Genomic DNA, 15,883 nt, shown 5'->3' with positions numbered 1-15,883 from the left:
TCCAGTAAAGAACTTGAGCATTGGAACAATTTACCAAATGTCATAGTGGATTCTTCATCACTGACAATTTTTAAATAAAGATCGGATATTGTTCTAAAAGATATTCTCCAGGAATTATTTTGGGGAAGTTCTGTGGCCTGTATTATACAAGAGTCAGGCTAGATCAATGTTTCTCAAGGAACAGTCTGTGGACTAGTGCTGGTCATGGAGATCGCCCCAGCACAGTTTAGGAAGGCAGTAAGCCAGTACCTGGTATCAAAAAGATGGAGAGACACTGGACTAGATGATCACAATGATCCCATCTGGCCCTGGAATCTATGAATGTACTTCAGTGCTTTTCTGAATTGCCGAGACCACAAGCTGAGCACCTGCAGACCCTTCCCTAAATCTAAGTAAAGCAAACAAACTTGAAAAATAAAGAGACATGGCATAGTATTGGCATGTCACAATATTCTTTAACATTACACAGAAAGATGCAATACTTTGTACTAAGTATCAAAATACTTGGAGGCAAGTACTAAGAACAATACTGAAATACTGTACACTAAGAACAAAACAGTTTATTCTACCTTATCAAACAAGAGCTACATTCCCACCTAGCGAACTGAGAATGAAATCAGCTCACCCCGCTTTTTGGGGACTTCAGTGACATATGATCAGTTCATCTTTCACTCTTCATGAGTTCAGTCAGGTAGTGGTACTTTAACATCCTGTCTTCTGTTTTTCACCATCCTTTCCATACTCCCACTGTACTGTGCCCCAACAGCCCTCTCCTTATTGATGCCTCATTTTATCATGACTTGTAGGCCTCCATTCACCTTTACCTTTCACGCCAGCATGCCTAATTTTCTAATGCACAGGGGAGGTTGCCCACTCCTGCCTGCTTTAATTAAGGCCCTTTATTAAAAACAAAAACAAAAACCAAACAAAAAAATACCCAGCATGTTTTGCTGCTTTGGGCCTGCAGAAATGTACACACACTTTGGAAGGCATTTTGTTGTTATTGAAAATGTGTAATTAGCAAATGAGAGCTGGGAATGCACCTTTTTTTCTCCTGGCTGGCTGGCCCGCCCGTCCCCTTGGAGCTTTGCCTTGGGTGTGTAACAGAGATGGTCACTCAGGCATGAAAAACTGAGGCTTAATTAATTAGATTGGAGGTGTAAAATGGTGTTCTTGATGTGGAAAAGGCACATTCCACACACACACACACACCCATAAAGAATGTGACATTTTTGTGGAAGTATTGAAGAATGTGTCCATGAGCCAAACAGATGAGACTCCATTAAATGGGTAAAGCAGGGAACCTCTGGTCTAGTATCTCAGACCGATTTCTCCCCCCACCTTCCTGCCACACCCAATCCACCCCAAACACATTCATTTAATCAACTCTAATGCTGTATCTGATTCCAGAACAATTCTATTTACTGTTTATATTTCATGTAATTTATACATAAATAGACTGCGAGGTGGAGTTATGAATAGTTTGAAACAGGTTTTCCATGTCCAGATCAAGCTGCCATAGTAAACAAACATTTTTCATTTCTGACAAACTTAAGGTCCTTCCCCCCACCCCACCCTTTCTTTTCAGCCTTGAAAAATGTTGTTAAAAATCCCAAATTACCCAGGGAAGTTGATCGGGTTTCAATAAAATAGTGACTTCATTGTTAGTAACTCCTTATTTCAACCTTCTCATGAATTGGCTCCTTTTTACATTATAAGAATTACATACAAAATAAAAATATATGGCTTAAAAATTCTGTTTAATGATATTATAAAAATAAATGTAAAGGCATTCTGGGCCCTCTCTCATTTCCTTATAAAGCACACTTTGCCTCTATTTTAAACATACCAGCGTTATAGCAGAGAAGTCAGTCTTTGAAATGCCTCCTGCTCTCTTTTACCCATGGGTACAGGACAACAGTGGATTCTCAACTCTCTTTATCCTTTAGTAACACAGAATCGACAATTTTTGTGAGCAGCCGGTCTCTAAGAGACAACACAGATGTACCTTCATAAGTGTTTTCCTCCATAAACCCACTGGTTCTTTTCTTTGTGGTTTCCAAGATCTGTATCTTTTAAAGCTGCCTGGAGCAACCCATCACATTGTATGGTCCATGAGGTCAACACACTTGCTTTAGTGTTAGAAAAGGATTGTGTTACTCTCAGAGTGTCTGATGCAAAGCCCACTGAAGTCAATGAGAGTCTTTCCATGGACTTTGGTTCAGCCCAACATTCAGGCAGCATGCTCATCTCCCTCACTTTATTAGGGAATGCAGATCAGGCAATTAAATCTATTCTCTTCTCTAGGATGGTAGATACCACTGCTTTTGAAGTTACATGAATTTTAGGGAACTATTCCACATTTAACTAAGAGCGTCAGTTAGTAAATAATCAGACACCATCACATAATGAATCCCAGTTGTTTAACATACACAGCAGAGCCCTTTGGTAAGACTGGTAAAATTCTTCTTCAATTTCATAATCACTTAGCTAAAGTCATAACCCAGAGCTGGACAGGCGCTAGTAGTCATGAAAGTGAAAGTCAGACCTTTCCTTCTCTTTAATAGCTACTGTCTGCGTGGACATCATATTACAGTCTGTCGAACACTCTGGGTGAAATCCTGTCCCTATTGAATTTAATGGGAATTTTGCAATGGACTTCAATAGAGCCAGGATTTCACCCTCTGTTTACAGTTGACACTAATCACTAAAGGAAGTAGACAATATAAACATTCCAACTTTAAAAGATTTTATTTTGGAAAACTACATATGGTTAGCTGTTTTGAAGCCTTGGCTCATTATCAGACTGGCCAAATTGGATAAGCCTGTAATAAGTTGTTACATGTTATGACTAACTTGCTAGAATAAAGAATTGTTCAGATCAAGTAAAGGTCAATAAAAAACTTTCCTCCCCCTCAATTCCTTTTGGCAGCCGGTTTTATCACTAACAGTGGGTGAACCCATAAAAGGGTTGAAGGCTTATGGTTTGATTTTCAGAGGTGCTGAATACTTCTGAATGTCAGGTTTCTAGTGTAGATAACTATCCTGTAAGCTTATATGCACATTATCTAAACTACCTCCATTTCTTGGTTTTGAAGCTTGAGCTGGAAAATTTGCAAGCACTCATAAGGTTTCTTGTTTCTGGTTGTGCTGGAAAAATATCACCAGGCTAAACTTTATTGTGGTATTTTGGCATTTTATTTTCAGTCATAGGTAGAACCAGGATGACCGGATGCTTGCAAAAAATGAGAAAAGAAGAAGAAGAAGAAAGAATGTAAGCATAACACTTTCAAACTTCAGAAGAGGTCTGGTTTGGTTTGGTTCGGTTCAAGCTGGGAGAAAGGTGCTAGTTTGCATTTGTATTATCCAAAGTGGTTTGCCCTGTCGTAGCTCTGAACCAAAAGCCACCCCAAGATTGCCAGCATACTACTTAGATGCATGATGAGCAGAAAGCTGTGTGTAATGTATGTGTTATGTACCTTCAGTACTAGCTTCCATTTGGCAAGTGCATTTACGATAATCTCTCTCTAGTCATAGGTCACCTACCTTGTAATATGTTACCAGCGAATGCCCATCAGTATCAGCAGCTGCAATCCTTTGTAATAAATAATAATTTTCTACAACACTGCTTGCCAAGAGGAGTACCACCTTGCAGGAGATTTGTAATTTAAAGATTCTCATTTTAAATCCATTTTTGATTGACACCTGACCCCTGGTAAAATTAACCTCTCTTATTCTGGATAATAGATGGATATGAGTGTAGGCACAAACAAGTCAAAGAACCAGTATACATAACAAATTGGAGTAGAAGGAGATGCGTATGCTTTCAATAGAAATCCATGTTGACTTTACAGTGTGTCATTTATAGCATGTGCCATAATTACTCCATCTCAGAGCTGAATTGATGGTGAAAATCCAGAAACAGTTTCTGTGGCCATATAAGGTGAGATTTTGATTCTAGTGAATATGTTCCAAGAAGGAGATGTTAAATATAAAAATTAAATTTCCATTCCCAACCTGTTCTCTGAGGCAGGTTCAGCAAAAAAAGAAAAAAAAAAAGGCTCTGTGGTCCAGCCAATATTTTTGCTGAATAGCTGGGACAGAAGTGAAAGCCATATGCCAGATACTATTAAATGAAAAAGGTATATAAAACAGATATCTCAAACCTTCCACAGTAGAAACATACATTTTTGCTGAAAGGAAGCATTAGTAATGCTATTTAATGATTGAATTGCTGAGATGTTATGCTGGGATATTGTTCTAAATGGTTGATATTTTAAGGAGCTACTGCTGAAAATATCCATTGACCCCATGAGATTCTGCAGATAGACAAGACCACCACTTTTAGGAGAAATCAGGAGCCTTCTACAGATAATTGGATGTAAAACACTATTTCTAGTATGATAAAATCAGAGATAGAGACCCCATCGCAAGCCAAACCAAACAAAAACACCTTGGAATTTGGAAATAGAAAGTTCTCGGCCTGGGGTCTCTATTTCAACTTCTCTCAAAAGACAACAAAAACATATTGACAGCCTGACAGATTATTTCAGACACTGCTCAGAGGTGCCCATCCCTAAATCACTGTTGAGAAAAGAATTATAAAAACAATACAATACAACAGAAAGCGGGTTTACCGCCTGCAACATACAAGATGAACCATCACCACAGCCTGACTCTGTATAGGTCCATCTCTGGAAAGGATATCTTTATATGCTCTTGTTTATTGTCATCATGAATTGCCAGAAGGTAGAACTATTAATGTGTCTACCTTTGTGGACGACATTTTCCAGCCTGCATTCCTTTCCTGATTCTTAGAGAATGTCTGGATGGAATCACTAAGAGCCAACTTGTGCCCTTACACTGGGGGAAGAGAGGAGTCCATTCTCCTTGCCCATAGAAGTATATCCTTGAGCCCTAATGACAGAGTCAGCAGCATGGGTTTCTTTACAAGCTCCTTCCTTCCCCTCAGTGACAGGATCTCCTTGTCCCCCAGATATTTTTATATGTAAATCTGGAACAGGTTAGTATTCACCCTGAACAGTTTTCCTAGGAAGCCTGAAAAGGTTGTATGGCAGGCTCACTGCCCTGAGCCACTCTCTCCATCAATTTTTCAGCAGGCCCTTAAAGTTTCCTTATGCCGCAAGAGTCTTTCAAAATAAAATTACCTCAGACACAAAACCTTGATAGCAAAAGTCCTTCTTCCCAGTGTTCTTCTCATGGGGATGGCAGGTTCTGGCCCTCTTCTGCAACCTGAGGAAAAGAACTCTGGGTCACCACTCACCCTCCACTGGCAAACTGTCCCCCTTTAATCCACCCCCAGCGAGAACAGGTTGCTTTTAGTGCTTTTTCCAACCCAAGGTTGCCCCATCCTACACAACAAGCTCCTTGCCCTTAAAGAAATAGTTCTCTCTTCTTCCTGAGACCCAGTGGTCCCTTGGGACCACTTCCTCTCTCCCCACATGTACCCCTGCTATCCCCAGAGTTTTTATTCGATGGCATCTACTTGAAATGGGGTAGCCTAGACTCTGTTCCTCCCTCCCAGGCTCTTTCCTCTTTTCCATTTGGTCTATATAAGTATAAGTAGGGGCATAGCGAGCAGATCGAGGGACGTGATCGTTCCCCTCTATTCGACATTGGTGAGGCCTCATCTGGAGTACTGTGTCCAGTTTTGGGCCCCACACTTCAAGAAGGATGTGGATAAATTGGAGAGAGTCCAGCGAAGGGCAACAAAAATGATTAGGGGTCTGGAACACATGACTTATGAGGAGAGGCTGAGGGAGCTGGGATTGTTTAGCCTGCAGAAGAGAAGAATGAGGGGGGATTTGATAGCTGCTTTCAACTACCTGAAAGGGGGTTCCAAAGAGGATGGCTCTAGACTGTTCTCAATGGTAGCAGATGACAGAACGAGGAGTAATGGTCTCAAGTTGCAGTGGGGGAGGTTTAGATTGGATATTAGGAAAAACTTTTTCACTAAGAGGGTGGTGAAGCACTGGAATGCGTTACCTAGGGAGGTGGTAGAATCTCCTTCCTTAGAGGTTTTTAAGGTCAGGCTTGACAAAGCCCTGGTTGGGATGATTTAACTGGGATTTGGTCCTGCTTCGAGCAGGGGGTTGGACTAGATGACCTTCTGGGGTCCCTTCCAACCCTTATATTCTATGATTCTATGATTCTATCCTGTTACATGTTGATATGCTCCATTATAGACCCAAAATAGTCCCAAAAGAAAATCAAACTTGTGAGAGATGCAGTAATGCATCAATTTTAACTCATAGCTCTGAAATGCAGTTAAGTAACTTTGGATCTGATTATTTGGGCAACAAAGTTAACAATGACAATACTAAACTCATTTTTAAAACACTTATATGTTCACGCACAAAACGCTGTTGAGAAATATTACTCTGTTTTTCCTATTACAGGACAGTTCTGAATTTTGGAAGTTCTATGCTGCAATGTAACCAGGAAAGAAATGCAGTTTCTCCTGAAAACACAAGACATGAGTAATCTGATCAGAGCATTAGAGATAACATGATACCATTTTAAAACAAAAAAAAAATTGCTGTAAAAATGAATATTTTAGAAGCTTTTAATAAAGTGTAGAACTACGTAATCTATTCATTTGTATATATTCTAATACAAAAGGCTTTCTCAGCACAATGCATGTAAATTTGAGGAAATGTAGATTTAAATAAAATTAGAAATACATTATTCTTCCTAACTTAACCTGAAAGTCTTCATTTAAAGTTACTTAATCATGCCGAGAAAGTATGTAATAAAATGACCTCTATTAGAGATCATAAATAGCAATCAGATCTGTACAAAATAATTATTAGAACAGATAAGTTTGAGTACATTCACAATTCAATGCTTCTACTGTGTTTTATTTCTAAGAGAGTAGAGTATATATTGATTTATGAGGCAAAGCTGGGCCAACTAGTATAGGAGAATTTAAGTAAATCTAAGAATACCAATTAAGAAGAGCTCTGTGTAACTCAAAAGCTTGTCTCTCTCACCAACAAAAGTTGGAACAATAAAAGTTATTACCTCACCCACCTTGTCTCTCTAAGTCTAGAGGAATACTAACTTGGGATAGCTTACCTCTTATTCCAGACCCCTCCTGTGCATATCATACCAATTTAGACCTACTTGAGACTCATTTAGACATATTTACCTAGACTTATTTAGACAAACCACCTAGTAATATGTGACTTACATATTGCCTCTGAATTTGTGCCACAGAGAATAAATCAGTATATCTCACAATCTGAGGGGGTTTAGAAGACAGAAGTTTAGAAAGAAAAGTAACTAACTGGAGGGTGTAAAAAAATTGTACATTAAGATAGCCTCCAATCTCCTTTAACTTACATCTTTTACAGGCTCACCGGAATGTAAGATACACCAAAGAAGACAGTTGTCTTTCACAGCAGTAAAGAGGTTCAAATAAGTCTATGGAGCCTCACTGATTCCAGTGTTGCAAAGTTAGCTCTAACTAGATCATGTAACCATAGGCACCAACTCCATGGTGCTCTGCACCCACCGGCAGCCAATATGCCCTCCCCACCGCCTCACCTCACCTCTGCCTCCTCCACTGAGTGCACTGCGTCTCTGCTTCTCCTCCCAGTGCTTGCCGCCGCAAAACAGCTGTTTCGTGGCGTAACAAGCTCCGGGAGGGAGCGGGGAGAAGCGGGAACATGGGACACTCGGGGAAGAGGTGGGGCAGGGGTGGAGTTGGGCGGGGTTGAGCACCCACCGGTGCCAGCAGAAGTCGGCGCCTATGCATGTAACCAGCTGTGTCCCAGAGCTTTAGGGCATGTTAATAACTTTAAACCCTAGTCATGTATCTAAGGCCATGTCTACACTATAAATTTACATTGGTATACCAATGTCACTCAGGGGTGTGAAAAATCCACACCCCGAGCGACACAATTATACTGACCTAACCCCCCAATGTACACAGTGCTATGTCAACAAAAGGGCTTCTCCGATTGACATAGCTACCGCCTCTTGCAGAGGTGGATTAACTACGCTGACATCTTTTTAAGTGTAGATCTGCCCTAACTATGGTTAATGTAGACCTGTTTCAAAAATAGGTATTAACATGTACTAGGGAACTTGTGGCTTGTGCCAGCAGGGTCCATATGGGCCAGTTAGTGTGAGTCACACTAGTGTGGACTAAGAATTCAGTGCAGTATGTATGCATACTGTTGTGCTAGCCAATAAAGTGCTGCTAAATGGTGTGATGGTACAGATTTAGCTTAAAAAGTACTGTAATATAGTTTTATCATTTCAGAGTATAAATAAAACTGTGTCGTGTATTTTTACTGATTTATCTCAAAGTCCTTTGGAAATAAATATAGCAATTTTATTTTTTCAAAAATTGAGGAAGAAGTCTTATCAATCACATTCATATTTGGGACCTGCTGAAAATTTCTGTATCTGAAAATATCAGATTCTTCACATTCTATAAAGTCCATTTCTAAAATAGATTGCAAGTTTCTTGGGGGCAGAGACTGTTATGCTATATTTAAACAGCACAACATACACTATTAGTCCTCAAAAAAACAGCACACATGAGAAGCAGAGTTAGAAACTAGCCTAGCAGAAAATGCTGGGCCTGCTAAGACCCTATAATGGATTTCAGGGAAAGAGCCTATTGGGGGGCTCCTAGCACTTTAAATAGAGGATTTTTTTTAATAGGCCAGAAAAAGAAAAATGAAACTCAGCCAGGAAAAAATGCAATCAATTGTCTGAAGAATAATAATTTGAACAATATACATTGTAATGAACCTGCTTGCTCAATACTGGTCACTATGTAATGTCCAGTGCAACATCCAGCCAGCAGAAGGCTCCATAATCCCTTCAGCCCTGAAAAGAGAGGGTCAGAGGGGACCTGGCTCAGGAGAGAGCTAGAGGCTATGCACCAGCAAGAGCAGCAGAGAGAAAACCAGGCTGACAGTGGTAGCTTCAATAGGTAGATACTCAAACAACCTGCAAACAAGGGGGCCATGTAGACAGGTTCAAACAAAATGGAAGAAAGGACTGAACTCTGTCAAGGGATCTGAAGACCAGGGCATGTTACCTCTGGGAGAGGAACATGCTGAGAGTAGACTGAGTATCCTTGGAACAAGGCTGGAGAAGTCCATCACAGTCTATGGCTGTGCTGAACAAGTCTCTTTGGGATTCCAATATATAAATATGTTGTGAAGGATGGAAGTCTATTTCCCATTCATGATACTGGGAAAATTTTCTACTGAGAGAGTCTGCTTCAGTGTTCTGTATGCACCAATTCCAGAGTTTCACTGCCTCGGCACAAAGGGAAGGTAATCTTGCTCCTCCCTGGTGGCTTATGTAAAACATACATGAAATGTCTGTCAATTTTTATATGCTTGCCTCTGATAAGCAGTAGGAAATGTGAGCAGGTGTTCCAGACTGCTCTGAGCTTGAGTAAGTTGATATGCAAGATGGATTCAAAAGGGGACCATTTGCCTTGAATGGGATGGGTGTCCAGGTGAACTCCCCATCTCAATAGGGATGCGTCACTATTAACAATAGCAGTGACTGAGTGAAGGGAACCCCTGCGCAAATGTTGTGAGGACATGTTTACCAGTGAGGAGACCATCAAGGGCATCGATAGAAGTGTGTTTAAACAATGTCTGCTTGGAATGTATACCATTCTGTGGAACACCTTAAGGCAAAGCATGTGGAATCTTGCATTACAAAGGTGTCCGCAGACATGTGCCCCAGTAGTTGAAGACAGTTTCTGGCTGAGGGCTGGCCTGAATTGTCAAGATTAATTTGGCTAAGGTATTGAACCTCTGTGATGGGAGGAAGGCTTTGGCTTCTACTGCATCTAGCTAGGCTCCTAGAATTGCAGATGTTGTACTGGGGTTAGAGTGAAATTTTGGACATTTAGTTGTAGTCCCACCTGTAGGAAGAGATCTATAGTCTTGTGTGGCTCTTGAGGCATTGAAGGAAAGAGTTTTCAGCAGGCAACCATCTAGATATGGGAATATCGTAATTTCTTGTTTGTGAAGGTGCACCACTACCACAGAAAGGACCTTCAAGAACACTCTGGATGTGGATGATAGACTTAAGGGGACCACCTGGTATTGATAGTGTCCATAACTCACAGTGAATCTTAGAAATCTCCTGTGGGATGGGTGCATTGTGATATGAAAGCAAGCATCTTTATCTGTAGGTCAAAGGCCAAGAATCATTCCCCCTGGTCCAGAGATGGGATTATTGCTGCCAAAAGTAAACATCTTGAAGTGTCATATTTGCAGAAATCTGTTGAGTGACCTTCGATCTACAGTGCGTCTCCAACCGCTATTCTTTTTAGGTATCAGGAAGTATTTGGAATAGAAGCCCTTCCCTCTGTTTTGGGTGGAAACTGGTCCTATAGCACCTAGTTTCAAAAGCGTTTGTTTCCTGTTGTAAAAAGTGCTTGTAAGAAAGGTCCCTGAAGAGGAATAGAGAAGGAGGGAGGTTAAGTGGATTGAATATCCCGTGGAGATGATCTCCAATACCCACTTGTCTGTGGTTATATGCAGTTTTTTGTCAAAAGAGTGAAGCAGTTGATGAATGGATGGAGATGTTCAGATTGTTTCAGCAAATAAAAGTGGAGGTGGTAACTCGTGGCCTCAATCAACACATCAAAATTGGTGTTTAGATGTCAATGGCTGTGGGGAAGCGGGTCTCCGTTTTGGTAGTCTTTGTCTTTTCCTTTGGGGTTCATAATGCCTCTGGGAAGGAGGAAATTGAGTAGGCTGGGATCTCTGCACCATCTGGGATTTATATCTCCTTTCTTTTGTACATGTGTAAATACCCAGGGAATGCAACATGGCTGCAGAGGGATTTGTCTGTCCTTTCTGCAAATAAATTTGGATCCCTCAAATCAGAGGTCTTTCAACGTGGATTGTACCTCCTTTGGAAAGCCAGAAAGGTGAAGCCCTGAAACTCTCAGCATAAACACTGCTGTTGACATGGTGCGAGCAGCTGTATCAGCAGCGTCTAGAGAGGTCTGCAACAATGTCCTCACGAAAAGCTGACACTTCGCAACGAAACTGTTCTCTTTGATCAGTTGGGAGATGTTTAACAAAGGGTTTAACTTAGAGTAGTTGGTATAATTATATTTTGCCATAAGGGTTTGGCAATTAGTGATCCACGTCTCTCCTGGTGGTAAACTGGGATTGTAGTGGTTTCTGGGTGGCAAGTTCTCTGATATTATAAAGGGGAGTTTTCCCCCCACAAATAATTAATATAAGTCTTCCTCCTCCCCTTCATCAGTGCTTGACAGAGATAGAGCAGTGATGGATGCTGAGAGAGATGACCTCAGTACTACACATAAGTCAAGGGACTGAGATGTGGCCAGTACCAATTGTGTCAGTGCCGAGTAGAGGAGAGTCAGGCATCTACAAGACTAGTAAGTCTTTAGAGCAATGAAATTCTTGCAGTTCTGGGATAGCGGTCAGTAGTACTGAGGCAAGCTGAGTGGGTGCAGTTCATGTGGGAAGAGTCAACGGTACCGGGAGTCTTCTGCACTCCAGTGAATGGACACTCTATCTATCGGTTTACTTCTGCTTGACTTTTTAGAGGTCTCAGTCGGTGCTGCTTTAGAGGAGCTAGGTCACTCTCTGCTTTCCCCAGTGGTACTGATCTTCCCAAGCCTGTGCCCTTAAGGTCTTTAGGCTTACTGGTGGTACTGCAGGTACAGGATCCTGCAGCCTCATAGGTACCTGGTTGTAGATCAGTCAGTACCAAGATTCTCAACCTTGCTGGGGACCTCTTTTTTCTTGGTTGATTCCCTACTCAGGTGATTTGTAGCCAGCTTTTTTGAGAGGAATCCAAATATTTCCTCTTTGAAGTCACTGGAGAATGTTGAGCAGAGGATGTTGATGGAATCAGCCTTGTTGGGGGACCGCTGGGACTGGTCTGAGTGAACTTTCCATCATGAGGAGTCTTAATTTTAGTTCAGTTTTTCCTTGCCCTTGATTTTTTATTTTTAGGCCAAAAATGCACTTTTGAAGCACATGACTCTCTGAGGCAGCGAATGCGTGTCACTGACTGGAATTGCTTCTCATCAGGAGAGAGAGAGCGCGAGCAAGCACATTGAAATTCGGGGGAGACAGGCATTTCAGGGTTCACTTCCTGAGAGGGAAGAAACAAAGAACTAACTAAAGAGAGGGAGTTATCTATTCTAGTAACAAGAAAAAAAATGTTGATTTTTATTTTTAGAAAAGAACAGGAGCATTAACACTGACTAATGGAAACTCTATGAACTGTGCTATTAACTGAGAAACAAAGTAAGATATAGATAAGGAACTCTGAACTCAGACTCTGCTAAGGCTCCATCTCAGGCCAAAGGTGGTTCACCCACACATAAAGCACAATATAGAACCGAGGCAGAGCATGAGATGGGGAGACCGCAAATGCAGGCCGAATAGACACTGCTGCCTAAAATCTCCAATCTGAGACACAGGGATGCAAATACAGCTAGAGTGGAGCGCCCATAGGGACACTATTTGAAGAAGAATTAAGAATACCAGAATCAGGCCGTGAGTCACTTGAAGCTGCGACTTATTCTATAAGAAGAAAAGGAGTACTTGTGGCACCTTAGAGACTAACCAATTTATTTGAGCATAAGCTTCCGTGAGCTACAGCTCACTTCATCGGATGCATAAAGTGGAAAATGCAGTGAGGGTGTTTTATACACACAGACCATGAAAAAATGGGTGTTTATCACTTCAAAAGGTTTTCTCTCTGCCCACCCCACTCTCCTGCTGGTAACAGCTTATCTAAAGTGATCACTCTCCTTACAATGTGTATGATAATCAAGGTGGGCCATTTCCAGCACAAATCCAGGGTTTAACAAGAACGTCTGAGGAAAAGTGGGGGAGGGGGGGTAGGAAAAAACAAGGGGAAATAGGTTATCTTGCATAATGACTTAACCACTCCCAGTCTCTATTCACGCCTAAGTTAATTGTATCCAATTTGCAAATGAATTCCAATTCAGCAGTCTCTCGCTGGAGTCTGGTTTTGAAGTTTTTCTGTTGTAATATCGCAACTTTCATGTCTGTAATCGCGTGACCAGAGAGATTGAAGTGTTCTCTGACTGATTAATGAATGTTATAATTCTTGACATCTGATTTGTGTTCATTTATTCTTTTACGTAGAGACTGTCCAATTTGACCAACGTACATGGCAGAGGGGCATTGCTTGCACATGATGGCACATATCACACTGATAGATATGCAGGTGAACGAGCCCCTGATAGTGTGGCTGATGTTATTAGGCCCTGTGATGGTGTCCCCTGAATAGATATGTGGGCACAGTTGGCAACAGGCTTTGTTGCAAGGATAGGTTCCTGGGTTAGTGGTTCTGTTGTGTGGTATGTAGTTGCTGGTGAGTATTTGCTTCAGGTTCGGGGGCTGTCTGTAAGCAAGGACTGGCCTGTCTCCCAAGATTTGTGAGAGTGATGGGTCGTCCTGCAGGATAGGTTGTAGATCCTTAATAATGCGTTGGAGAGGTTTTAGCTGGGGGCTGAAGGTGACGGCTAGTGGCGTTATTTTCTTTGTTAAGCCTGTCCTGTAGTAGATGACTTCTGGGTACTCTTCTGGCTCTGTCAATCTGTTTCTTCACTTCCACAGGTGGGTATTGTAGTTGTAAGAATGCTTGATAGAGATCTTGCAGGTGTTTGTCTCTGTCTGAGGGGTTGGAGCAAATGCAGTTGTATCGTAGAGCTTGGCTGTAGACAATGGACCGTGTGGTGTGGTCTGGGTGAAAGCTGGAGGCATGTAGGTAGGAATAGCGGTCAGTAGGTTTCCGGTATAGGGTGGTGTTTATGTGACCATCGCTTATTAACACCGTAGTGTCCAGGAAGTGGATCTCTTGTATGGACTGGTCTAGGCTGAGGTTGATGGACATTTCAGACATGAAAGTTGCGATATTACAACAGAAAAACTTCAAAACCAGACTCCAGTGAGAGACCGCTGAATTGGAATTCATTTGCAAATTGGATACAATTAACTCAGGTTACCTTGCATAATGACTTAACCAATCCCAGTCTCTATTCAAGCCTATTTCCCCTTGTTTTTTCCTACCCCCCCCCCAGTTCCTCAGACGTTCTTGTTAAACCCTGGATTTGTGCTGGAAATGGCCCACCTTGATTATCATACACATTGTAAGGAGAGTGATCACTTTAGATAAGCTATTACCAGCAGAAGAGTGGGGTGGGCAGAGAGAAAACCTTTTGAAGTGATAAACACCCATTTTCTCATGGTCTGTGTGTATAAAACATCCTCACTGCATTTTCCACTTTATGCATTCGATGAAGTGAGCTGTAGCTCACAAAAGCTTATGCTCAAATAAATTGGTTAGTCTCTAAGGTGCCACAAGTACTCCTTTTCTTTTTGCGAATACAGACTAACACGGCTGCTACTCTGAAACCTGTCATTATTCTATAAGCAGTTCCATTTATCCCAAAATCAGATTGACTTTTTTTTTTGTACCATATAACTCTGAATGCTCTTATCTGATTCTTTGTACACTATTGCTCTTGGATCACTTTATTGCTCTTCCTCCTTCCCAGGAATCTGCAATGGGGTTAGTGGTGGAATAAAACGAACAAGGGTGGCATAATCAGGCCCCAAACAATTTACTATAGGGAAGAATTCTCCATTAGCATGGAGTAGACAAGGTGAGCTAATATGGTACATTTTTCCATCTCCAATTTCTATGGCAGGGATGGGAGGTGAAAGCCAGGTGGGCTGGGCCAACACACTTTTAATACAGTAGTTTGCCACCATCTCTGTTCTAGAAATTTGTACCAATTATTTTATCATTAGCATAACATGGTACATCACAGATTGCACAGTAAATATCAAAAACATCCTGTTTAATGTTGCAATGTGAGTTTGTTTTTAATCTTGTGTAAAATTCCTGATGAATGGAGCCAAGATTTGAAGCAAGAATTAGTTTTCTTATGCATATTGTGAACCACAGTAGGCCTTTTTCTTAAGGCCTATATTAATGTCAATACAAGTTGTAAGGGATTACCCATAGGATACTCTGGAAAATAAGATGTCACACTTCAATGAATTTAACCTGAGGCAGAAATTTTTAAGAGCATAGTCTAAATATTAAATATATTTGTCTGCTCCCTTGCAGAGGCTGCTGCTTATTGTTTAAGAAATATTTCAACTTAAAAATTAAAAACTGTGAAAATTTTGGCATGTGCCAAAAGAATTTTAGAATTTTGACATAAACTGTGATCTAATTAAACAATAAGACCTGACAAAACAGTCACCACTGTCTGTTAATGACCTCCTGGGGCAGTGAAACATACCAAAGCAAAGCAGAACAGACTGCGAAGGTCAGCAGCATCACAGACTAAAAAGCCTTAAAAAAAAATAAGTTTTGTCATTCTGATGGCTCTTTTTTAACTTTATGCTTTTTCTTTTATCCTTTTTTCCAGTGAAATGATCATATGGAAATGCAGTAAAGCAGTTGAACCAGATTAGTTGCTAATGCAAGAAAAGGTAAAACACAATTTCATGGACTGGATAAATCGCCCCAGTCTTGCAGGCACACTACATGGCAAATCTCATTAAACACAATTATCATTCTCATATAGGACAACAAAGGACAGAGGCATATTGGGGTAAAAAGAGTGATCGAGAGAGATGGTAAAAGGCATTTATATTACCCCAGTCATGTACATTACTCTACAAATATGAATATCTACTTTCCATACCATCTACAACCCTGAAATCCTCTATTACACTCCTCTCAGGATGCTCAAACGCTTTCATAACGTGGACATCTTAATACAAGGTTGTCTTGTGGACACTTTTCCTCCCATCCCCGGTAATATGGACGACTTCCC

The sequence above is a fragment of the Caretta caretta genome, chromosome 8, assembly GCF_965140235.1.
Source record: "Caretta caretta isolate rCarCar2 chromosome 8, rCarCar1.hap1, whole genome shotgun sequence".
NCBI lineage: Eukaryota > Metazoa > Chordata > Testudines > Cheloniidae > Caretta > Caretta caretta.
This window is presented reverse-complemented; position numbering follows the sequence as displayed.